Source organism: Cryptomeria japonica, chromosome 5 (genome assembly GCF_030272615.1).
Source record: "Cryptomeria japonica chromosome 5, Sugi_1.0, whole genome shotgun sequence".
Lineage (NCBI taxonomy): Eukaryota > Viridiplantae > Streptophyta > Pinopsida > Cupressales > Cupressaceae > Cryptomeria > Cryptomeria japonica.
The window spans coordinates 142,049,344-142,077,007 of NC_081409.1; the positions used below are offsets into that span (position 1 = coordinate 142,049,344).

Sequence of the window (27,664 nt, forward strand, 5' to 3'; positions counted from 1 at the left end):
GATTCTTTCCTTAGTTGTGCAACATCAAAGTCAAAGGGTAGTTTGGCTCCTTCTTGAGCAAGTCTTAAAAAGTGAGCATCAACATTGCTCCTGAGTATTTCATCAAACAGTCGATTAAAGAGAGGGTTGTGTTGTGCCCTTTCTATTGCCGTAAGAGTAGGAGTACCTGGATTTTCGTCATTTATGTTTCCTCCCAGGGCTTATTGGAATTCATTGAGATTTTCCTCCTCTTCTTCCTCAATTTCCATATGTCTAGTTCTAGATCTGGTTTGAGCCATTTTGTTTACAAGTTTTTGTTGAAGTTGGGTGAAAATGATGATGATTTGTTGATGAAATGAGAGATTTATGTTTGGTGGGGTGTTTTGCATATGGATCTCTAGTACTAAAGGTAGATGTTACCAAAGTTCTTTCTTGAATTTCTTGTTGTGTTTGACAAAGTGTGATATGATAAGGTTTAGAGAAATCTAAGATGTGTTACAGACTTAACTACCTAGTAATGAGAGGATTCACCCATAGACTAGTTTTAACCTGCGTAGAGATTCATTTTAGGATGAGTTTATCCTAGATGTAGAGACACTCTAAAAAGTGATGTTTTTGTGTTTGATTCAAGCAATGTCTAAATAGAACTTAGGACAAGAACTTCTTAATTTTTTGGGAGTTGAAACAGAGTAATGATGTGAATGAGGTAATGGATGAAATGTTAACTTCAATAAAAGCTTTGTGTCACATATGAGACAAATTCTTCTTCTTCTCTTTCAGGAGTTGGTGGTTCTTCCCGAGCTACGTTATATGTCATGCAAATATCTGGAAAGAAGTCAAGATTGATCTTGCCTCCTTTGTTTTTGTGATAACTCAAAGCGTGATATTGCATAAAAGCTCGGCAGTTTAATGACTCTTGATCAAACTCTTTTGATTTCCCTTGAAGATAGAGACACATGTGATGTAGAAAATCTCTATTAGAGACAAAGATTTGTCTATTAAGATAGAAAAATTTCCTCCTTTTGATAAGAGCCTTTGAGCTTAATGGTATTTTCTTCAAGTAGATGTGTTGATGAAGACTCTTCTTTCTCAAGATGTGAAGAATGGTCATATAGTTTGATACTTTTGTTGTTTGATTTTGATCCTTTGTTGGTTTCTGAAAAATGTTTGTGTTGGATGAATACTTGTTTCGGAATTTATTTTTGATTTTTCTTTGACAAGAAAACAAAGAAAGCACACAAACACAAGAATGTTGCCTCAAAAAGGCACAAATAAGTATGGGTCTAGATCAACCCAATCCTTGGACTTTTTATGACCCTTTCCTTTAAATATATTTTAGGTGTTTTCCAAAGCCCGAAGTCGACTCAATTTGCACTGGTCTTGACTCAAAATGAAAATACTTCAAACACTCTTTATCCCTAAGGTCAAATGGCCAGTTGCGATAAGTTCAACCCACATCTTGATATTTCTTCAACTTTAGTATTACATACCTTATGAATCCCGTCGTGGCAGGTAAGGATGTGATATACCAAGTCTTGCATGAGCATAACAAATAGATGATCCCTATGATGGAAGAGTCACCACTTTTATCAGGCTACAAGTAACCTTTCAAAAAGCTATGTTTCTACTCAAGGAAATATGTATGGTGAGTATATTGGGAGCAAAACCTTCTATGCTCTTGCATTGAATGTATCACAAATATCCTCAATCATTAGAATAGGTGGGCTACTACTTAAAGGTGTTTAGTAATGTTCAATATTTTTGGACATAAGTTCATTCTATAGTGACTCACTTAAGAGCCTTGTAACTTGTGGTGGGGCCCGTTTGTCCTTTTGACAACTTACACTATAGGAACAACTATACCCAAGGCTACAACTTTCGCTCTCACCTGATTTCTATAGAGGCTTGAATGATTTATCGCGCGAGGTCATTCCCAAGAGTGACCGATCTCTTGGCAGGCCTCTCTTAAAAAGATAAAACTTGAGTGTTACTAACACTTTTCTCTTGCACGTAGGACTAGGAAAGCCAAGGGAGAGGATAGTGTGTGTTAGAAGTAGGACCACTCGACAAACTCTTTTTGCACAAATGTGCCAAAAATGAAATGCACTTGTTCTTTTTAACTTGTCATTGCAATGGTGTTCTATCTAATTGGAGATGTTGCTCCAACAATCATGATGTTCTTTTTAACTTCAAAGGCAATATGTTTGAGTAAACTAGAATTTGAAATCTTGGTCAACTTAATGAAAAACACGTTTGCATGAAGTAAAATCATTTTGTAACAAATAATGACACAAATTGATTGTTCTTTTTACTTGCCCAAAATTGAAGTGTGGATTGTGCTTTTTTTTTTTAAAATTTGATGCAAGAAATGAGATTTGTCTTGTTTTAAGCACCAAAAATAGAGTGTATCCCTAACTTGGAATGAAAAAAAATTGATTGTAAGTTTTAGAGCACCAAATGAAATGAATCCTAACTTGCAAAGAAATAAAATTTGTTTGTAAGTTTTAGAGCACCAAAATGAAGTGAACCTAACTTGCAAATAAATAAAATTTGTTTGTAAGTTTTTAGAGCATCAAAACGAAGTGAACCTAACTTGCAAATAAATGAAATTTGTTTGTAAGTTTTAGAGCACCAAAATGAAGTGAACCTCACTTGCAAATAAATGAAATTTGTTTGTAAGTTTTAGAGCACCAAAACGAAGTGAACCTAACTTGCAAACAAAAAAAAAATGTTTGTAAGTTTTAGAGCACTAAAATGAACCTAACTTGCAAATAAATGAAATTTGTTTGTAAGTTTTAGAGCACCAAAATGAAGTGAACCTAACTTGCAAATAAATGAATTTTGTTTGTAAGTTTAAGAGCACCAAAATGAAGTGAACCTAACTTAAAAATAAATAAAATTTGTTTGTAAGTTTTTGGAGCACCAAAACGAAGTGAACCTAACTTGCAAATAAATGAAATTTGTTTGTAAGTTTTAGAGAACCAAAATGAAGTGAACCTAACTTGCAAATAAATAAAATTTGTTTGTAAGTTTTTAGAGCACCAAAACGAAGTGAACCTAACTTGCAAATAAATGAAATTTGTTTGTAAGTTTTAGAGCACCAAAATGAAGTGAACCTAACTTGCAAATAAATGAAATTTGTTTATAAGTTTTAGAGCACCAAAATGAAGTGTTTTTTATTTTTAAGCCAAAAAAAAGAGTTAGTTTAAAACCTGCACATGAAGCAAATAGTTAGTAAAATACGACCATATGGTGGGCTTCCACAAGCCTAATTTTTTTTTTTTATCAGTTATATGACATTTTTTACAACGTTCTGTTACAATAGCGCTACTTTGTGTGAAAACAGAAGCGCTACTTAACACAAACACGCTACAATATATACAAAAGCGCTAAAAGAAAAGATTTTTACAACAATACAAAAGTGCTAATAAAGAAACACAAGAGCTAATTAATGAACAAAAGCGCTAATTCTTGGACAATAGTGCTATTGTAAGAACAAAAGTGCTAGAATACCAAAAACAATAGCGCTAAAGCGTGAACAAAAGTGCCAAAGTCTGACCTGTGTGTCAAGCTAAACAGTCAAAAGTTAGTTTTTTAAACAAAAAAAATGTTGTTGGGTATTTGATTCATGTCGGGTTCACCAAATGATGCTCTGCAAAAAGGATTAGAAAATCTGTTCGATGGCAACAAACACAAGAGCACAAGAAACAAATGTTAGTGTTAGCAACAAAAGATTATCCTAAACAGGCATATCAAGAGAGATATTACGCATGAAATAGAAAGCATACAAACATAGAATAGATAAACTATACTCCTCCAAATTCTAATCAAGATGCTCATAGTTGCTCCTCTCTTGTTCCTCTCCTCTCCAACTTCCACATGAGTGTAGCTCTCAGCTTTTAGCACTAGCCATGGATGCCATATGGAGATTCAAGATGGTTGAATATGATAAACAAATGCTATACAAGTGTAGATAGTGATGTTATGAAAAATCTCTATGCTAATACCCGTATAAAAACAATACTCTAATGCTTCCTTGTTTTCTTGAGGAGAAGGGTTCTATTTATAGAAGAAATGGGGAAATGAAGGGTTATGATTGAACAATCTTAACAAGGGTTAGGATTGAAAGACATTCAATCTATGTGAGACTTTCAACCCAATCCCATGTTGACAAGTGTCACCATGAGGAGGCTTGAGAGGAGAGATAAGGAGCATTAAATGCTTGAGGGGACATGATGGTTACCCTAGGGGGTTGGGTTAGGGTTAGGTTAATGGATATTCCTTTTATCCAAGGGATAAATGAATGTGCAAGGGTTAAATGGTTACCTTAGTCAAAGAAATAAATGCTTTGAAGAGACCCATGAATCAAAAAGATGGTTAAGTTAGAGGAAAGTCTCTAACGAAAGGTAAAAAGTGAGTTAACCATAAATGGTTATGTAAGAGCCTTTAATGGTTTGGAAGACTTTAGAGGTTAACCATTTGAAGACTTAAAGCCTTAATTGCCTTTCAAAGACTTTGAGGGCTTTGAAAAGTGACTTCAAGTTGTTTAGGAATGTGACAATATTTAGGGGGTGAATTAGGCTAATTAGAAGGAGTTAGAAGAATCTAGAAGGGATTTAGGCATGCAAGTGGATTTTGTAGGAGAATGCAAGTGGGAGGAATTTTAGAATTTTCAATTAAAATAAAATCATTTATTTCAATGAAATGGTGTAATTTGCATTTGGATAGATATTTAAATAAATATTAATTTATTTAAATGAGAAAACAGAAGGTAAAGCATTAAATGCTTGAAGACTTTAAAGGAAACCTTTAAAGGCTTAAGAAGACTCTAGAAGGAAGTCATTAAGTTTGAAGACTTTAAGGGAAACCATTAAAGGTTTGAAAAGACTCTAGAAGGAAGCCATTAAATTTGAAGACTTTAAGGGAAACCATTAAAGGTTTGAGAAGACTCTAGAAGGAAGCCATTAAGTTTGAAGACTTTAAGGGAAACCATTAAAGGTTTCAAGTGGGTAAGGATAAATAGGATTTTAAATAAATAATTTATTTATTTAAAATAGTTGTGCAACTTGCATTTGTGTTGAGGATAAAGGTGATTTAAATAAATGTTAATTTATTTAAATGTGGGAGATGGGATTTTGGGGGATTTAAATAAATATTAATTTATTTAAATGTGAGAGAAGATTTAATTAAACAAATATGATTTATTTATTTAATTAATGGTTTGAATTTGGTCAAGTGAATTAAATCAAATAAATTGAATAATTTATTTAATTAATAGGTGAAGAGGGTTAAGATGAATTAATTAAATATTAATTTAATTAATTATTGATTGATAGTCAAATAATCAAATAAATACTAAATATTCATTTAATTAAGTGGACAGATTTATGTGACTACACTTTGCATCTGGTTATTTTGATTTCTAAGGTAAGTCACCTCAGTAGACAACCTTTTCACTTGTTCTATTAGTTCCTTCATCTCGTCCCTTTCTTCTTGAGTTTAGGATGGAGTGGATGTGTTTTGTAGATAGACTGGTTGCAATGGCGGAGCTTGTGATATTGGGGCCCCTGGATGAGGCACTAATTGATTCACTGGAGCAGGAGTTGGATTCATAGCAGGGAGATAATTTGTTATGCCAACTTGTGGATTATAAGGCATTGTTCTTGTAGTAGTCGCAGGTGATTGTAGGCTAATATTGAAAGCTTCATCATAGGCCGTCTTCATATTATTTGGGTTGGTTTGCTTGACAAACATAGAGGTGAAATAGTCCAAGGCTGCATTGTATATATTTATAGCTGCTTCATCATTCACATTGTATGGCAAGCGTAGCTTGGAATAAGCTCTCGGGAATATTTTGTTAAAGGCACCAATCGGCTCCCACTGTTGTCTTCTTACTTCAATGAATTTCTGATACACTTCTGTTGGGTAAACAAGCAACTTGAATTTTGCCAAGAATGCATCTTTCATCTATCGCCAAGTTCCAATGGAGTCCATAGGTAGATTAATGTACCAATAGAACACCTCTTCGCCCAATTAATACGGAAATAGCCGACATGCGACATCCTAATGTTGGATATCTCTATTCTGGAGAGTGTCCTCAGATACTTTAATATGCTCCTCAGCAGTACGATTGACATCATTAACATAGAACTTGGTGAAAAAATGCTCTAGATTATTTGGCATGTTATGATACGCGATAAAAGATGCGAGTGATGAAGCATTTATGGGACGCCAAGCCACTCTCGGGGCTTCTTGCTGTTGCTATTGTTGTTGCTATTGTTGTTGTTGCTATTGATGGTGTGCCATTGTAGGTGCTAGTTGTTGCTGAACTACTGGTGGTGTTGGTTCTTGAATGGGTCCTTGCTGAATACTTGCACTAGCTACTCTTGGTATCAGCCATTGTGGTGGTGGAGTTTGAAATAAATGAGTAATATCTTCGACACTTGGTGAACCTTGACTTGTGGAGGTGGTTTCCTTCTTCCCATGTTTTGGCTTGAATATAATCTCTTGGAATTCCTTTGATGTCTTTCTGGTGAGAATGTATTAATACGCTCCAGCTTCTTGGTTCATCAGAGGCGCGGAGCACGTGGAAACCTTTGGTTGAGAAATCTCTTTCAATTTCAATAGCAATCTCAACGGCCTTCTCTCATTCTCCTCATAACACCAGTCGAATTTCATTGTACTATTTTTCACTTGTGCTTATTGTTTGAGAAAAATCAGCTATGTCAGCAATGATATCTTCCTGATGATCGTAGAATCCCAAACCAGGCTGCAAAACAGGAGGTGAACTTCTAGTGCCAAGCAACACCATCTTGAGTCATAACTTCTTCCTTGAGTAATAAAGTTTCTCCTTTAATGAAATTCTTCCCTCCTTCTAGTGCCAATTCTATTGACGTATATTTTATGCAACGTCGAACACAAAATAAAGTTACCAACGATCACCTTACTCTCTCTTGATCAAAATTAGTCTACATGCTAAGATTGCACAAAAAGTTCAAATGACTAACTTCAAGGTTCCTCCAGTGCATGGACGTGACTAAGTTGATTGATGGGTTTGTCATTAACCGAAGGGGCCTTACGTTTGCATCATTCTTTCAGTTCTTTGTTGTGGCGTGGAACTTCGTCATCATATATAGAAATTTGGTGATGCTTCTGCTTTGAACAAACTCAACTGGAATAAATAGGAATTTAAAGGGGAAAGGGTTTAGAAGGATCAAAATCTACTCCTAAGGGCAGTGATATCAACAGTTAATGCTTTGGTGGATAAATTCCAAATAAACCAAGCTCTGCTTCGCCAATATCAACTACAACTTTGCAAGAACTAGTGCAATCTTCTGATGATGTTGAAGGATTTTCACGTGGAGAAAGTGCATTTGAATACTCAACACAATGCAATCCAAATGACTATTCACAATTGAACTTAGCATAAATTTGGGGGTTCAAGCTAACTTTACACTGCATCTTACAATCAGCAAGATGCAAAAAGTATGAACCATGGAAATTCATCATACACCATTACATTATCCATTGAAATCAAAGAACTTTATCTAACAACTGAGAAAATAAAATTCTACTCTAAGTGAGGAAGGTGAATCCATGCAAGTTTTGAAAAATTAACTTAAGTGGACACCATCAGAGAACAATGTTTCACTATTATTATCTCAAAAGTTATCGCAACAATTTCATACAAGTCTCCCTCCCTTCTCCTAGGGCACAATCTCACAAGGAAAGGATTTCAACATTTTTCATGATTTCCATGGCAAGGTGGTTTTGGCGCCTTAGTGCCATCTAGGGCAAAATTCTTGCTTGTGGGGGAATTTACTAAATGTGGAATCCTCCATGACCTCTTCATTTTGGCGCATGTCCTTGGCCTGGGGTGGAATTTTGCCTTATGGGAGGAATTTCAACATTTCATGCCTCTTTTGAACTTGGATGGAGTTTTTTAAGTTTCTTCCAGATCAGACCACCATATAAGGATTTGGGATGATTTTCCAAACAGAGACAAATTTCTTGAGCTTTCCATTTCAGGAATGGGCTTCCAGCACTCAAATATTTTTTGGCTCTCACTGTCTACTTTTTCACTTTCTAGAATTATTGTTAGGTCTCAGAGACAATTGAGAGGGGACGGGGGGGGTGTGAATCAGTTGTCAAATAAATTTAAGCCAAAACAACTTTAATTAAACTTAATGCTTAATACTGGTAAACCAAACTTTATGCCGGTAGACAGTTTTATCACTTAATTGCAGTACCGGTAAAGATTAATGAATGAAACCGAAAGATAATAACACCCACAACACATAACACCAATATTTGTATGTGGAAACCCTGTAAGGGGAAAAACCATGGTGGGAAACCTTACCCACAATTAGATGATACTACTACAGATAGTATGTGTATACAAATGGGGTTTGCATATGCAGAAAGGCCAAGCGCCTAGAGCTCACTGCTCAATCACAAATGGGAGTCACACTGACTACAATTGGATGGGTAAATCCAATAATGATTTACTGCTCAGAATAACATCTTCATATGCTAGATTCAGTACCGGTGTAGTTCTGATTGCTTTTACAAAAACCTTGCTTCACCTTCAAATGATGTCTGCGTGTATAGATCTACTTAATCTCGCATATACCTTCTTACAATTCTTTTTCCCAATCGCATATTGATCTTATAGATAAGATCTTACATATATACCATAACCTAAGATCAATTTTAGTAGGTCGGCTCTAATAGATATTACAATAAAACAATTATAAGTAAATCAATAACTGATGCAATAACCGATACAACATGTCGGCTTTAATGCATTTACAACAATAATAAATCATCTCCAAAGTGTGTTGTGTTGATCTAGAATAGATAAGCCTACCGATGCTTATTTTGGACCTATTTGTTGGTAACAGCAAATATGCAAATATGAATAAACTAATGAACAAATCTCCAAGAAAAAGTGTCTCAATGATGTCTTCAACATAACCAAGTATTCTCCATGTTATTCCAAGTGCGGGTGAACAAGATATCCTGTCAGTGGACCAGATACCAGTGTCTGTGCATAAGTCACTTGTTTGCCAGTGAACATTTCCAATTCTCCAGAGTTGATAAGTGTTAATAGGTGTTGACATCAATGACAAAACCATATCAACATATCCAAAATACCAACAATCTCCCCCTTTGGCATTGATGGTAACACAAGATGGAAAAACCATCAAAGTGTCAAAATAGAAATGCCAAATACCAAAAACCAACAATCTCCCAAAAGAGATCATAACCAGAAATCAAAATACAGATATAGAGAGTAACAATCTCTTCCCAAATGAATAATCTTTCTCCAAAAGATAATGTGTTTTTCCATATCAATCTCTCCCCCTTTGACATCAAATGCCAAAGTTACTACAAAACCAAGTTCAAGTACAAAATACCAACTAATTCAGTATACTAACTACTCCCTCTAAGAAGTAGCTCTCCTCATCAAAACCGAAGTAAAAGATTTCTCTGTGAGTTCTGTTGGTTGATGACAAACATCAACTGTCTAAGTCTCTATCGGTGGGGGTATGACACCAAGCTGATCTCTTAGATATTCAAAATTCTCCTTAGGCAAAGGCTTAGTGAAAATATTTGCAATCTACTCTTTAGTATTCACATAAACCAGTTTTACTTCTTTTGCTTCAACATTCTCTTTCAGAAAATTCAATTTGATAGATACGTGTTTAGTTTTAGAATGTAGTACCAGATTCTTAGATATATCAATTGCTACAATGTTATCACAATATATAGTTATAGGTTCCTTGCATTTTATTTTTATGTCCTTCAAAATTTTCTTAAGCCATAATACCTTTGTACAGTTAGTTGCTGCTGCAACATATTTTGATTCTACTGTTGATAAAGATGTGCAACTTTGTTTCTTGCTCAATCGAGAAATTAATCTGCTACCAAGAAAAAATGCTCTGCCGGTGGCACTTTTTTTGTCATCTACATCTCCTGCCCAATTTGCATCTGTGTATGCACATAATTCAAAGTTTTCATCTCTAGTATACCATAATCCAAGATTTGTAGTGCCTTGTAAGTACCGAAAAATCCTTTTTACTGCTGATTCATGATTTTCTCTAGGATTATTTTGAAATCTTGAAACAATACATACTGCATTCATAATATCAGGTCTTGTTTGTGTAAAATATAGTAAACCTCCTATCATAGATTTGTACCTAGTCAGATTAACAGGTGTAGATTCATCCCTTAGTGATAATTTGTCATTTGTAGTCATAGGTGTGCTTACCAGTTTAGAGTTCTCCATACCAAATTTCTTTAATAACTCCTTTAAGTACTTAGATTGACTCAAGAATATACCTTTATCAGTTTGTGAAATCTACAATCCTAAAAAGAATTTTACTTCTCCAATCATAGACATTTCAAATTCTTGCTGCATTTTAATAGAAAAGTCTTTACATAATCCATCTTCTCCTCCAAAGATGATATCATCAACAAAAACTTCTATAACCAAGATGTAATCATTAGTCACTTTATAGTATAAATTGTTGTCAGCATTACCTTTAGAAAAATCAATCTTTAAAAGATATTTATCCAATCTAGAATACCAAGCTCTTGGAGCTTGCTTCAACCCATACAAAGTTTTCCTTAACCTGCAAACCATATCTTTGTTATCTATCAATGAAAATCCATTAGGTTGCTCTATGTAAACTTCTTCTTCAAGATCTCCATTCATAAATGCACATTTGACATCCATTTGATATACTTTGTAGTTCTTATGTGCTGCAAAAGCCAAGAATAATCTAACTGCCTCAATTCTAGATACTGGTGTAAAGGTTTCATTATAATCAATTCCTTCTTTTTGTGAATATCCCTTACACACTAGTCTTTTTTTATTTCTGATTACCTTACCATCTTCATTAAGTTTGTTTCTGATTACCCATTTAGTTCCACTTACGTTTATGTGTTTAGGCCAGAGAACTAATGTCCATGTGTTATTCTTCTTAATTTATTCTAGTTCCTCTTCCATAGCTTTAATCCAGTGCTTATCTTCATATGCCTCATTAATTGATGATGGTTCAATTTGAGAAATTAGACATACCTCTTCATTTGTCAGTCTTCCTCTTGTCATAACTCCTTGATACTTGTTCCTAATTATCTGATCTTCAGAGTGATTCAATCTTACATACCAAGGTGTCTTTGTTTGCTACTGTTCTTTAGTTACAGTGGAATTTTCATATGATACCGGTGTAACTGGATCTTCATTTTGTACCAGTGGGTTTAATGTAGGTTCATTTGTCAGTATTTTTGCCGATTCAGAGTCTATATACCTTGAAGTTCCTCTAAATTGTTCATCAATCTTCACATTTGTACTTTCAACAATTTTTTGCAATCTTTTTTTAAAGCATATATATGCCTTACTCTTAGATGGATAACCAAGAAATATTCCTTCATCACTTCTAGGATCAAATTTACCAATATACTCATCTCTTCTAATATAGCATTTACTTCCAAAAATTCTGAAATATTTGAGAATAGGAGTAATACCAAACCATAGTTCATGAGGGGTCTTACTGGTTTCACCTTTGATGTGAACTTTGTTGAATGTATAGACTAATGTGCTTACTACCTCTCTCCAATATACATGTGGTAGATTTGATTCTGATAACATACTTCTTACTACATCCAAGATAGTTCTATTTTTCCTTTCTAAAACTCCATTTTGCTGTTGTCCGGGGTGCTGATAACTGTCTTCTGATTCCATTCACTTCACAGAATGCATTAAATTCCTTTGATGTAAATTCACCTCCTTGATCTAATCTTAGACATTTGATTCTTTACCGGTTTCATTCTCTACCATTGCCTTGAACAATTTGAATTTCCCAAGTGCTTCTAATTTTCTCTGAGAAAAGTAACCCAACACATTCTAGAATAGTCATCAATGATTAGCATAAAATATCTATCACCTTGTAAAATTTTAGTTCTAGCTGGACCACATAAATCAGTATGAATTAAGTCAAGAGCATTATTGGATTTTTCTCGAATACTTTTAAAAGATTCTCTTACTTGTTTTCCAAATTGACATTCCTTACATACCGGGTTGTGAGGTTTGACAATTTTTGGTAAATCTCTAACAGCCTTAGTAGTACTGATTTTTACCATGCAATCAAAATTTACATGACAGAGTCTCTTATGCCATAGCCAACTTTCATCTATATGTGCAATCAAGCATGTCTTTTCATTGTTATTCAGATGAAAGATATTACCTCTAGTTTGACTACCGGTTGCAATTTCCAAACCAGATCCATTCATGATTTTGCATTTACCATTTTTGAATTGTTACTGAAAACCTTTTTCAACTAATTGACCAACACTCAAAAGATTATGTTTTAAACCTTCAACATAGTAAACATTGTCAGTATTGTGCTTACCATCAAGAGATATTGTACCTTTTCCTTTGATCAAACAAGCTTTATAATCTCCAAATCTTACTAGACCTTCGTTGTATTCCTGAAAGTTCAAGAATTTACCTTTATCACCAGTCATATAATGTGAACATCTTGAATCAATGATCCATTTGTCCTTAACTTCAACTTTAGCTGCTAGGGCCTGCTCTACCGGTTGAACAGTAGGTGTTGGTTGATCTTTTGTTATAGCAACAAAAACCCATCCATTGTCTACCGGATCCTCATCAGAATCATCAGTGACTCCTTCATCAACAAGATAAATAGATTTATCTTTATTCTTCTTAAATCTGTATCTCTGATATTCAGGGTTAGGTTTGTATGTTCTTTTAGCTTCTTCTCTTAGTCTAGCATGTTTATCAGAGCATCTTGAGGCCATATGACCAATTTTATTATAGTTAAAACATTTAAAGGGTGCTTTACCTTCATACTTACTTCCAACTAGACCTTTAGGCATTTTTCTTGCAAATAGTGCTTCAAGCTCTTCAAGTTCTTCATTTTCTCTCCTGCTTTCTTCAAGTTCACTTGCATAAAAGGCTTTCCAATCAGATTTGTCAAATGATGGTATAGATGATGTTGATGCCTTAAAAGCTAAATCTGTCTTTATAGTAGCAACAAGACCAAATTCCTCAATTTCAAAGGTTGAAAGTTTTCCAATCAATGTGTCCCTAGTTACTGATGTATTAGGCATTGTTCTTAATTCATTTATAGCAGTAATTTTCATTTTGTATGCCGGTGGCAACCCTCTTAAGACTTTTGAAATAATTTCATCTTCACTTAAGGTTCCTCCACAACATTTAATACCCAAAACACTTTCATTAACTCTTTCCATAAAGCATAAATCCTTTCATATTCTTCCATTTTCAGATTTTTATACCTGACCCGGAAGCTTTCAAGTTTTGTAATTTTGACTGTGGAATCACCTTCATTCAATGTTTCCAAATGATCCCAAATAGATTTAGTAGTAGACCTATCTGATAATCCCATGATTTGTTGATTTGATAATGCACTCAAAAGTGCTTCTCTTGCCTTGCAATCATTCTCTTCATCTTTAGTCAGACTTGGTGGATTAGGCTGACCAGGAGTAGGAGCAGTATAGCCATTCTTTGTAACTTCCTAGATATCCTTTCCAATGCAATTTAGATGTGTCTCCAATCTGATCTTCCATATCCCATAGTTGGTTCCATCAAGTTTAGGACTGTCCTTCCTAAAATAGTTAGTAGACATAATATCTCCTCAAGCTATTAAAATTCTACAAAAAGAGGACTAGGCTCTGATACCAATTGTTAGGTCTTGGAGACAACTAAGAGGGGGGGGGGTGGGGGTGAATCAGTTGTCAAATAAATTTAAACCAAAACAACTTTAATCAACCTTAATGCTTAATACCGGTAAACCAAACTTTATACCGGTAGATAGTTTTATCAGTTAATTGCAGTACATGTAAAGATTAATGAATGAAACAGAAAGATAATAACATCCACAACACATAAAACCAATATTTGTACGTGGAAACCCTGTAAGGGGAAAAACCACGATGGGAAACCTTACCCACAATCAGATGATACTACTACAGATAGTATGTGTATACAAATGGGGTCTGCACACACAGAAAGGCCAAGCACCTAAAGCTCACTGCTCAATCACAAATGAGAGTCACACTGACTACAATTGGATGGTTAAATCCAATAATGATGTACTACTCAGAATAGCATTTTCATATGTTGGATTCAGTGCCGATGTAGTTTTGATTGTTTTTACAAAAACCTTGCTTCACCTTCAAATGATGTCTGTGTGTATAGATCTTCTTAATCTTGCATATACCAACTTACAATTCTTTTTCCCAATCACATATTGATCTTACAAATAAGATCTTACATATATACCATAACCTAAGACCAATTTTAGTAGGTCGGCTCTAATAGATATTACAATAAAATAATTATAAGTAAATCAATAACTGATGCAATAACTGATACAACATGTCAGCTTTAATGCATTTACAACAATAATAAATCATCTCCGAAGCATGTCGTGTTGATTTGGAATAGATAAGCCTGTCGGTGCTTATTCTGGACCTATTTGCTGGTAACAACAAATATGCAAATATGAATAAACTAATGAACAAATCTCCAAGACAGTGTTTGAATGATGCCTTTGACATAACCAAGTATTCTCCATGTTATTCCAAGTGTCGGTGAACAATATATACTGCCAGTGGACTAGGTACCAGTGTCTGTGCATAAGTCACTTGTCTGTCGGTGAGCATTGTCAATTCTCCAGAGTTGATAAGTGTTAATAGGTGTTGAGATCAATGACAAAACCATATCAACATATCCAAAATACCAACAATCAAAAGTAGTCAAAAATGCTTGACCTTTGTCACCTTGCTCGAATGGTCATGTCAGAACAAACCTTCGAAAAATAGAAACCTTTAAAGTGTCAGCATTAGATCCCTAGACAGGACACAGGAATGACTTACTATAAATAGAAACTTTCTAAAAATAGAAATTACTAAAAATAGTAAGTTTGATTTTTGGCAAAATGATGGCATTCTGGGACTCCGTAAAATCCCTAAAAAATAGAAAGTTGCTATGTTTTGGCTCAAATTTTACTAGGAGGTTACTTGAAGGGTTTTTATTCCAGTCATATGTTCAGTTTTTCCAAAACCCTAACAGAAACCCCTAAAATCTTGGACAAAAGGTAGAAACCCTAAAATAAGACAAAACAAGCCCTAGACTTCACCAAACTCGTTCAAATGAAAAGCAGATTAAATCAAAATGACCCTCGAACACCTACAAAGTGGAGAGACTAAAGAGACTGCCATCGAAACCCATAGAAAACCAAGACCAAACAACCAAAAGGGCCTAAAAGTTAAGGGGTCCCTATCTAGGATGGGGTGATGTGTGATTAGGTCACAACACCAGCCTCAATGCAAAAATTATGGAAGTTACCAGAGGTGTACTCTCCTCCATTATCGGATCTCAAGACTTTGATCCTCTTCCCACATACATTTTCTACTTGAGGTTTGAATTCCTTAAATCTCATAAGTACCTCTTCAGATTCTTTACTCTTCAAGAAATATATCCAAGTCTTTCTCGAGTAGTCATCAATAAAAATAACATAATACAAGAATCCACTCAAGGATGCAATGGACATTGGACCACATAAATCTAAATGAATGAGTTCCAAAATATATTTGGATATACTTTCACTACTATGAAATATACTTTTAGTATTTTTACCCAATGCGCAACCTTTTGCAAGTACCTTCATTCTCTTGGTTGAGTTTTGGAAGGCCTATAACCATCTTCTCCATTGTAGGTAGTGCATGAAAGTGAAGGAAACCCAATCTTCTATGCCAAATCTCATAACTAATTGACAAGTCATGAAGCAAGGCTTGAGGAGGATGAGTGCAAAGTCTATAAAGATATCCATGACGAACTCCAATGACTTGAGTCATCTTGATGTTTGATTTCTTTGGCCATGCAAGGAATTTTCCATCTACGAATGCAATTCGATATCCTTTGTCTTCCAAGGCTGATATGGAGACAAGATTTCACTTAATCCCTAGAAATAATAGTACATCATTCAATTGCAAGGAAATTCCTAAATTTAAGGGAAGAGAGGAGGTCCCATCTCCAATGATCACTTGTTCATTTGAATTTCTCTCCACCAAATCATTTAGATGTCCTCTAAATCCGATAATGTGGCGAGATGCACCACTGTCAATTAACCAAGTATTGTGGTCGGTAGGAACATTACTTGAAAGGGCTGAATAGAATATGAATCCATCTAAATCCTTTTGTGGAAGAGTCTCACCAATACCCGCAATGGAAGCTTGAGGCATAGGCCTAGTTGGACATTCTTTTGTGTTATGACCATATTTGTCACATCTAAAGCATTGGACTTTTGAAATATTCTTTCTTCTTTTGAATGTAGGAGCACCATTGGATTCCTTATCTTTCTTCCTTTTGAAATGTCCTTTCTGACCTTTCTTCTTTGAGGAGTGAGAGACAAGAACAAGAATATCTTCATTTGTAGAGCTTTGGCCAATGCCTTTCGCAACCAATCTTGACTCTTCTTGAATGCAGTCTCTCTTTTGCGATCAAACTTAGGGAGTTTTGATCTTGCACTTATCCCTTGTGTAAATGAATCCCATGATGAAGGGAGACCATTAAGTGCCAACATGGTTAATTATTTGTTATCTATAATGTGTCCAATGGTAGAGAGTTGATCTCTCAATTCGGTAATCCTCATGAAGTATGAGACGATGGATTCTTCCTTCGTCATCTTGATATGGTGAAGTTGTTGCTTCAATGCAAGATCTCGAATCATGTTGTTGATCTCATACATATCCTCTAATGTCTTGAACATGTCATATGCTGTCATCAACTTGGAGATAATTGGCACAATGTGATCTTTTACAGAGTCAACCAACACTTTCTTTGCTTTGGTGTTCTTTCTCTTCCATTGAAGCTTCTCATCCTCTTCGGTTGGTTCCGGTACCGCTTTCTTCATGAATTCATCTAATTCATTTTCTTCTAGGGCAAGCATAACTCTAAATTTCGAAGACACGAAGTTTGATGCACCCTCAAGTCTATCTTCAACTTTAAGTCCATTCACCATCTTGACGTTGATAGATGTAATCAAACTTGAAGGAAATAATGGAGGATAACCCTGCTTCTATGAATCTGATCTAATCTTTTCTGAAGCTTTCTCTGATATCATGTTAAATTTCAATCAAATTTGAATAAGAAGGTAATTTCAAAATTTTATTTGTACTTTTATCACAATCTGATATCAATGGATGATATCAATAAATCACCATACACAACAATACATGAAATATGAACTGCACTGATGTAATAACTCAATCTGTTGTGGATATTCAATCTACTTGAAGATGACTTCACTTTGTCACATAATGAATTTGTTCTTCCATGAATGAATACGGACTTCCACTAGAAATTTGCTCCACCACAAATGAATGTCGACTGCAATGAATGGATATCAATAGATTGTGATTTCGAACTTTTGTAGCTATCGAACTTTTTGTATGTGTTCGTTGATTGTTTGTTGTAGAATATTGATCTGGTTGTTGTATTATCTGATACCAAGGAGGAGAAATATAATCTCCTTTATATCCATCAAGGGTGACCCTTCCCCAAGGGTCTACACCCTACAAAGAATCATGACCCAATGAAGGGTGGCGACTTTCAACATAAGTCAACTACTTAACAAATATCAAGAACTTCCCTAAAATTGATGAAGAGAGGGTTCGACTCACCAAGAAGGAAAATGTATCTTACTATCTCCCTCATCAGGTAAAATCCTTCTGGCAAAAGATGTTAAGAGTTTTAATGAAATACTTAATAGTTGATGGAAGGTTTTCGAAGGTTTATAATTATCATTTTGTTATCCTAAACCAGTTTCGCCATGGTTTTAAGATCTCTCTGCCTTTCTATTTAGCTTCTTCCCTGAATGATAGCTTGTCCAACCATGCCAAAAAACCCAAATCCTATCCTATAGCTCACCAAGGTCTCATACTGCCTATTTATGAGCATTTGAAGAGTAAAGCTAGGGTTAATAGGGAAGATCCTTTGGTGGCAAATGCCCACATTTCAAAAGGTCATGATGGTTTTGAGTCTGATGAAGATTCATCTAACATTCCACTTTATAAGAATGGAAGGGTTGGTGATGGAGCTAAATATGACATGGTTGTGAATGCTCGTTCAGTGGAGGAACAGGGGAAGGAAGTTGATGATGAGGCAGAGAGTGAGAAGAAAGAGGCTACGGGAGAGGAGGAGAAGGTGCAGAGTAAAGAGTATTTTGAAGAGCCAGAATAAAACCCTTGTCTTGGATAGTAGGAATGAAGTTCATCACACTACAGAGGAATTTAACCCTAGGCCTGTGAGCTCTACTTAGGGTATGGAAATGACAGATTCCATTTTGAACATTGCCAGAAATAGCACTCTGGAAATTTTCAATTTCCAGAAATGGGTGATTGAAAATATCTCCAGTATTCAGAATAAACAAAGAGATTTGGATTATAAGATTCAGAATTTGATTAAGGATACCAATACAGGTAAAGAGGATGCAGAGGTGGACACTAGTGAGGCAGACGATGAAAAAGAAATGTAGGATTGGATGGAAAAAGAAATGATTAAGGGATATTTGAAGAATCTTGAAGATGTGATCAGAACCTTCAAAGATAAGGGAGATGCTGATAATGAAATTATTATCAACCGGATTACTAAAAGTGAGAAGGCCCTGAAGAAATTTATGGAGCATAGCCTAGAGGTTTTGAAGGTTTCATCTCAAAATATGAACACCCTGGTTGATTATCTGGAGAAGAACAAGAAGAACAAAGAGATGGTGATCATTGACGATGTGTCGGTCACTAGTTCTGCCCCTCAATCCTCCAGATGAAGAACAAGGCATACTACCAGTGATCTAGAGATGAAGACTAAAGACACCCATCAAAAGCAGGATAACAAAGACCTGAGAGAAGCTGCTAAGGCTATCATGATGCTGGTTAAGGACGCGGAAGAGTATAAAGTTTTCTATCTGATAAGTAATCTGGTCTTTGGTTGCCAGTCTCTCGCTGGCTTTTTGCTGTCCTTTTCTTAGCTGTTGTTTTCTCTATTGGTCTTTTGCAGCTTTTCTTTCTATGTCATGTTCTCTCTAGTTTCTTTCATGCTTATCTTCTAGTTATTTAAGCGGGTTTCGAGTCCCTTAAAACCTGATTTTCCTTAATCAAAAACAAATGACCAATCAATTTATACACATATCAAATATTATTAGCAAGCTTATTAATCATGCATATTGAATAAGGTATAAGGCATAATTAAATAGATAATCATAACACAAAATGTGTAAGGCTGATAGGCCATTCACACATTTGGATTTTCTTAGTTGGCTTGAAGGAGACCGACTGATGCTATATCATCAACATTTGGATCTTGATATCTTGTGTGCAATCAAGTCTCTTATTTGCCATCAATGACAAATTCCAGATATGACAACAATTCAAACACACCATACAATACTTCTTACACCCTTCAAAAAAATAAAAATATATCCCTTTGAAATCTTTCATATAAAACTGAAGCGCAAACCTTTTCACAATGGATGCATTCTTTCTAAGAGAGGTATCTTTTGACTCATTGATTGCATCCCTTTGTGAACAATTATCTTCTTTACTTATTAATTTCTATACTTGATGTTAATCATTGCCATTTTTGTAATAACTCCTTAAACAAATCGCCACCTTTTGTCTTTGTCTTAACCGATGCTTGCTTTGAACAAAGTGTTGTCATTTTATAAGTCAATTTTCTATTATTTATAGTGAATAACTAATAAAAAAAAAATTATGCTTTGAGGACCACCTTAATGTGAATCAATGCATATTTGTATTATTTAACAAGCAAATTTTTAGTTAGCAATGATGCCTTCAATCAATTTAGTATAATCAGATCTCATTCCAACATTCATTGTTATTTACACCTTCAACGCATGTCAAGGCTTCCTCACGAGAAGGGGAATGAACAAACTCATAATATTTTCTTTTTGATTCAGAAAGGTTGCATGACAATTAAACTTTCTCAGTTGTTTATTTCTTGAGTTCCTCATTTTCTCAAAGACTGTCTTTAATCATTTAATTTACTTTGCCATGTGTTTGCTTTGGCAACCAAGTTTGTAGTTGACTATACATGAATTCTATTTGTGTATTTAAGCATATATTTCAAAATCGTTGAGCACACTTCTATGATGTCGATCACCATTTTCCTCTAATATATCATTGCCAAAACTTTACACGGAAGAAGCAACTTAACCATTTGATGATATAGTTCTTTGCTAGCTGTGACTTGATTTTCCTTGCATGACTTCTACAATCATACATTTTTGTAAGCATCAAGGGGTCTTATACTGACCACTTTTAGAATTTTTAAGCACAAGTAATTATAGGCATACACAGAGTAGATATGTTCTGAACACATCAGGTATGAACCATACTCAAAGCATACATATAGATTTATGCAAACACAGAGCATACACATAAAAAAAAGGCATACACATGAATATATGTAAATACAGAGCATAAATGTATTGTTAGATTCCTTCTCATTGACTAGAATGATTCATTGATTTATTTTTAACCTATAGGATGGTAGGATCAAACTTCCGATACCACTTGTAATGTCCCTTTCTAAATTTTGTCTTATGAATCAGAAAATTATAAAGTTAGGGTTAGAGATTATACCTTGTCAACTTAGAAACAGAAGATTAAATATAGATTCCCGCACATGATAATAAAACCATATACAAATAGATACATTCCTTTGATGAATAAGCATGAAGGTTTTACATCATGACATGAATTCTAATTTATCTAAACATGAAGTAGGGAAGGACGATACTATGAGGCCTGTTGTAGAGTCTCTCTACCCAAGCCCAAGAGAGGTTGTGTCTTTCAACTTTCTTGCTCCACTTGGTGACTCTACGGTTCTCCTCATATATCAACCTTCTTCATGGCTAGATTACCTTGTGGGTTAGGGATGAGGCTGTAACTAGCTTTCTATAATCCTCAAGGTAAGTGCTCTCAAGGTCCTAGATGCCTCTAGAGTCGTTCTAGGACAGCCAACTTACAGGTATCTCCTAACATCTCTCCATCACACCTTCATTCCCTTTCTCACAAGTGAGCATTGTAATTCTGATTTAAATACTATATTTTTATCAGTATGTTCTTAATGATTTGAGAATCCATGATTCATTACATAGCCTCTCATATTATTGTACACAACTTGTATTCATTGTGTGAAATTACTATTAATTGCTGAGATAGTATTAATTTGATTGTGTAAATTTGATTGTGTAAGTTACCATTAATTGTAAATCAGTATTCAACATATTACCCTGCTTCTGTTATTTGTACCAATTGTCTTAGGATTTATGAAGCTATTTAATATTGTTCCTTTATGACTGTAGTTATGTGATTGTGGATCATAACAACATATAGATACGATTCTAGTAAGTAATCAAAATGATTTTGCCATGACAAGAGTCGCTGGAGTATTGCTTTGTCTAAAACCTGAACTTGCTGGCCCATGCAAATTATTTCCTCCTATCTGGATCGATGGTGTTGTCGTTCGGTGCTTTTGATTCTTTTCCTTTATACCTCTCCATGTTAGGGAGAGGTCATACCTCTTCATCATGTATGCCCTTTGGCAAGAGACACACCCTTAACACTCTTTGAATGAGTGCAACTCTTCATTATTTTTGCCCTTTGAAAGGGACACAACCTTTCACAATCAGATCTACTCCTCTTATTTAAATCAAATCTGCACTTTTGATTCCCCAATTATCCCCTCTTCAAATGAGTTCTCTTCTCTCTTTTATACCTCATATTTGGGTGAGTCGCAACTTATCACTTCATGCCTTTTGACCCTTCATTAACTCTAATCAAATTTTAATTATATTCTTTTACAATTTAATTAAATTTTAATTTTTATTCTTTTGTTTTTTAATTTTATTATTATTATTATTTATTATCGTATTATAGTTCAAAGTGGGGACATTTCATTCCATTTTATACATTATTTTTTATTTGTTCGAACATCATGTTCAATATATATTGTCTTCAATCATCCTTTATCATTACTCTTTATATTTAATATTATTTTTGTCCAATCCATTGGTTTGGATTGCAAGTTTGTGTAAATATATTGTTTACTTGTAATCTATTCTCTACTTATTGTTAGTATTATTGGACAATCATTTATGGATTTAGATGTAACTGCTATTAGCATTGAGCATCACGTGGAAGAATTTATATGCAACTTAGATACACCTTATCCATCAGAAACTGACACATTTTGTTGTTACGTTTTTATGTTTTAAATATTTAGCATATATTTATAAAATTTGTTGTGTTAATGCAGGAAAAGAAGCAATTGAAAGAAGAAAATCTAAAAGAAGAGGAAAAATACATGTGTGCTATTGTGGATGGAGTTAAATAGAAGGTCTACAATTAATTCTTATTAGTGATAAGTAGAATTACTACATAATCTTGTTTTTACATTTCTTTTCATTTGCCTTTCTAGTGAAGAAGATTTTTCATTTGCATTGTCGTAGGTTGGCAATTTCAGAGTTGAACCCCCTGGGTTGTTCTATGGTCGGGGAGAGCATCCAAAGGTTTGATTTTTATATACTTCAAAAAATTGATATGCTAAATGTTGTAAAGCTTTTGGATTTTTAGGGCTGGAATTTTTTTGCTGGTGGTTATCATTTCTTTCTGAATCTTTTGTTAGTACCACAACAATAAAAGTTTTTTGTACCTATTCTTAGATGGGTAAATTGAAGAAGTATATTAACCCAGAGGATATTACTATTGACAATGGCAAGGATGCCCCCATTCCAGAATGTCCAATTCCAGGCCATAGGTTATACAATATGTGTTATCTGTTGCTAATTGCCATTATCAATGATATCTAGTTTTGGTGTTCACTACTAAACATGTGAAGTTTTTTTCTTGGTTCTAAGTATGTTTTTTGGGCTATTTCCTCCTTACAGGTGGAAGGAGGTCAGGCATGATAGAACTGTCACATGGTTGGCTTTTTGGTATGATTCAATCAATTTCAAGGAATTCAAGTATGTAATTTTGGATGCTAGCAATTCTCGAAAAGGTCAGAGTGACTTGGAGAAGTATGAGAAGGCAAGAATGCTCAAGGTAATTTGCTTCTCCTATGCTTGCTGAATTTTGGTCATCATTTTTGAAATAATTAAATTGAGATTTGTTGGTTTGTATCCAATAAATGCTATGATGTAAAGAATCTTTTTATGTGTTCGTGCAAGATTACATAGGTAATATTCGAAATTCATACACACAAAATGTCAAATCACAAAATATGATTGAAAGAAAAATTGTTGTTGCCACTTATCTTATTGATAGGCTTTCTCTAAGGGTTGGCAATCAGAAGGTGATCTAATAGAGGATTCTTATTTTGCACAATATATTTGTATATACATGAACATTTTTGAATTGATATTGTTGTGTGTGCTTTCATTAACATTTAAGAAATGTTGTCGCTGCATCATTGGAATTTAACAGGGTAGTTAGCTACAATTTTTTTTCTCTATTTGTAAATTGGTCCAAATATGAACTGAATTCTATTCTAAACAAGTATTGTGTGTCTTATTAGAGTGATGTTAATTTTTAGCAATTATTTAAGTGTGCTAATTTTTAGACAATAGGTTAGTAATTCATTTGACTTATGATGTATAGATGACAACAATTGGGGTTATCTCTCTCTTTCTATTAATACACTTTTTATTTCACTACCCCATGTGACATAGCTTCAAACTATTCCCTATTCTTTCTTCCACTTGTTATTTTGATTGATTTGGTCTGATTTTTGTATTTCATTTAAAGAGTTGGCTAATTGCTGGATAAATTTTCAATTAGTAAACATAGTAAATATTAGCCAATTGAAGAAATTTTTGCATGCAAGAATTCCTAGATACGACTGCAAAAACTCTTCATTGATTTATTTTCAGGGTTTTTCTTTCTTTCTTGTGGAAAAGTTTTGGCATGTAGATACTAGAACAATTTATCGGTCCAACAAATCAAGAAAGTAAACTTGTATGCCTGTATGCAATTTGTTATCAAATTTAGTAAATGAACATAATCAAACATACAAATTAATTATTAATCTAGCATTATGCAACTTTTCATAAAAAGTGAAAGGTAGATGTTCTCTCTAATTGATTTAACTATTTCGGAATAACATTTCTATTATTTTCTTGAATTATAGGATGATGATGAGGCTGATATAGTTGGTTGTTGTACACTGAAAGTGGAAAATGTGAAATTACTTCCTCCAAATATCCTACAGGTTACATGATAACTGTAATTTTTATATCTTATGCTTTAAGATTGGTTACGAACAATCTCACAAACAACAAATGAAATGCATGAGTTATTGCTTTTCTAAAGCTTCTGATGGATGAGGCCTTTTCTTTCAGCTTGACTTCCTAGGGAAAGATTCTATCTGATACTTAAATAAGGTTGAGGTTGATGAACAGGTCTATATTGCTATCGATCATTTTAGAAAAGGTATTTATGCTTTAGTTGAATGCTAAATTGCATTGTACAATGCCTTTTATATGAGCTAAACCAATTTTTTTATGTTTCTTATAAATTGTACTTGTATGCTTAAGGTAAACAGGATGGCAATTTTTTGTTTGATGAGCTGGATCCAAATATACTCAATGCTCATCTCAAGAAAATAATCCCTGGCCTCACAACAAAAGTCTTTAGAACATATAATGCCTCCATCACATTGGAGAAATTGGTATGTGCTGCATTCCTTAAAAGATGGTTCTCCCCAATACACACATAGATCAGATTTAATTACATTAAGATTCCCAAAGCTTCTAGAGTCAAATAAGAGCCCTATGGCCTCTAATGTTTGAACCCCAGTATTTTGCATGGCTGCTGCCCCATGTTTCAATCACTAGGTCACATGCCATAGCTTGATGAATGATTTGGCATATGCTAAAGGTTTTTTTTAGTCTACAAATGCTTCACCATTCATTGATTAAATGCACTAATGAAGTACATTGTTTCGTATATTATGGATATGGACTATATATTTTCACAAAATAGAGTCACTCTTGCACTACATGCTATTTAAATTTTTGAGATCATAGCATCAAGCCTTTATAGAATTGTTTGCAAATTCTTGCAAAATCACAAAACTTGAATCTAGTCGCTTTTGAAGTACACTGATTCTCAATGTTCATCTTTTCTATATTTATACTCATCATATGGCTTAGGATTGCTTTGATTCCTTTCTTATGGGCTTCATTTGCAAAATATCCTTCAATTTAATGTACACCTTGTGGAGTGATTTAATTCTAAGCACAATGTAATTATTCTCATGATTGTTTTGCCTTTTGTTTTCTTGTCCTTAAACAACTTCAAGAGACAACTAGTAGTGGTGCACTAGAAAAGATTGTTGGCTACCAGCAAGCAAACAAACAAGCAAGTGCACATTCATAATTAACAATTTCTAGATTCGTGTTGTTGACTGTTTCTTTGAACATTTATAGTTGACTACTTATATATATATATTTTTTATGAGAAGCCTTAGGTCTAATGGTTCTTAAATGTTCGAGTTCTTGTTCAGGTTCCAATTCTCTGTAACCACCAGCGCTCTGAGTCAAAGTCACACAATGCTTAAATGGATAAGATATCCAAAAAAATGATAACATTTGTGGTATGTCTTTGTTTTTATTGCATCATATTAAAGGCATGCACAATGCGTTTTTCAATTTTTTGAAATGTACGTTGTAGATTTTTAGTTTTAAAACACGACCTCTTAAACAAGCAGACGTGCTTATAACTGCCACAGTGATGCTGCATTGAGTTTGTGCTTTTTTATTCTTGTATTAAAAATTTATGGATTTATTGACACATTGTATTTTTTAAGTTTTAGAAACGCATATTGTATAGTTTAAGTTTTAGAACAATACCTCTCAAACAAACAGTTGTTCTTATAACCGTCACAATGATGTTGCATTGATTTTGCACTTTTTCATTCTTTTATTAAAAATGTATGGATTTATGAAGATCAGTTAGGTCTACTTCCATATAAAGACTTGAGATAGTGAGTCTTAGATCTTATTGTTAGAGTTTGTTCATTCTTAGTTTAGATCTTTAACATTTTGGTTCATTGAAAATAGGATCTTGTAAAGGAGCTTGAAACAAATTTGATCAGTGCAAAAAAGGGAAGCAACCACTAAATTATGCAGAAGGGAAGCCAAAGAGAAACTTAAATTTTACCAAGTATGGCCCTTTATATGGAATCATGCTTTTATTTATGAATTCCTTTTTGTGTGTGCTTGAATATTTGGTATGAGAATATTTATCCTTCTCATGTTGCAAAATTTTAAAAAAAAAATTGCATAGACCAAGGTTAAAATTGTTAAAATGAAGCTAAGAATGAGAAGAAAGGATGATTTTAGGACTCTAGCATTGGAAATATCTAAGAAAAATTACTTGGACCCAAGAATCACAGTTGCCTGGTGCAAGCGTCATGACGTTCACATCGAAAAGGTAGTTGTTTTATTCATATTTTTTCTCTTTATCTTTAGAAGCTATTGCCAAATGTTTGGTTGGTTTCCATCTAGGTGGATTGGTATTAATTCCTCTTCTTTTTTCTTGCTGCCAGATATTCAATAAATCTTTGTTGGCCAAATTTGAATGGGCAATGGACGCAGAGCAAGACTACAGGTTTTGATGTTTGTTTTGATTTTCAGTCATATTAAGTGCCTAAAGGTGTAGTTTGTAAGACATCTTTAAAGAGATTAAGCAAACTATACCCATCTGGTTTATTCCCTCTTTTTTGGGGGATGGCATAAAATGTTTTTCTCAAGTCTTGTAGATTTTATTTCATGGCTTTATCCCACGTGAAGTGCTAGGACTCAACAACCCCATCTTTTACGAAAGCTATGTGATTCTTTTCCTCCAAGATGGAAGTACATGATCTATATATTTATTGCTTTAGATCCCACTGTTCTATTCTAGGCTCATGTGCCTTTCTGTGCATTTTCAGCATTGTTAAAGAGTAAGAAAACATGTTTTTATTTTATGGTTTGAGAGGGTTGGCCTTTTCTGTTGTGAGAATTAAACCAATGTTTGGTCTGGAGTTTGGCAATAAGTTAGTTCTCAGGTGGAAATGTTCACTCAAATTTGAATAGATTTATTGGTTGTTAATGCTAATAATTCTTTTGTTCTATATAACTATTTTTTAGGGTGTGTGCATTTGGTATTATTGCTTTATTAGCCGATAGGCTATTATTTGGGAGAAACCTCCCACATACAAATAATGTCTCAAACCATAAAAAACACTTTCCAATCTCATGCCAGAGGAAAACAACTTTTAGAGAACTATAACATTCATCTTACATTCAATATTTCACCTGCCACACATTCATTGGTTGAAATAGAAAAATCAATACTTGCCAGGCTTGTAATTCTGGAGAAGTTTGTAGGATATAGATGGTAAGGCATGGAGTTTATTTACAATAATCTATGCATGATAAGGGATTTTTTCTAAGAGGGGCTTCGTGCCTTGTAGAGATGCCCTATTGTTGCGTATTTGCTCCTGTGCGGAGGGGTTAATTAGACTCCAAGTCAAAACGTGGAGGTTGTAGAACATGTGAGAATAAAC

The 27,664-nt window shown here is 34.2% G+C and overlaps 1 pseudogene; it reads left to right on the plus strand.

The window, feature by feature from the left end:
- Window positions 1-26,731, plus strand: part of LOC131056621 (DNA topoisomerase 1 alpha-like) — a 66,583-nt pseudogene extending 39,852 nt beyond the window's left edge.
- The last annotated feature ends 933 nt before the right edge of the window (window positions 26,732-27,664 follow it).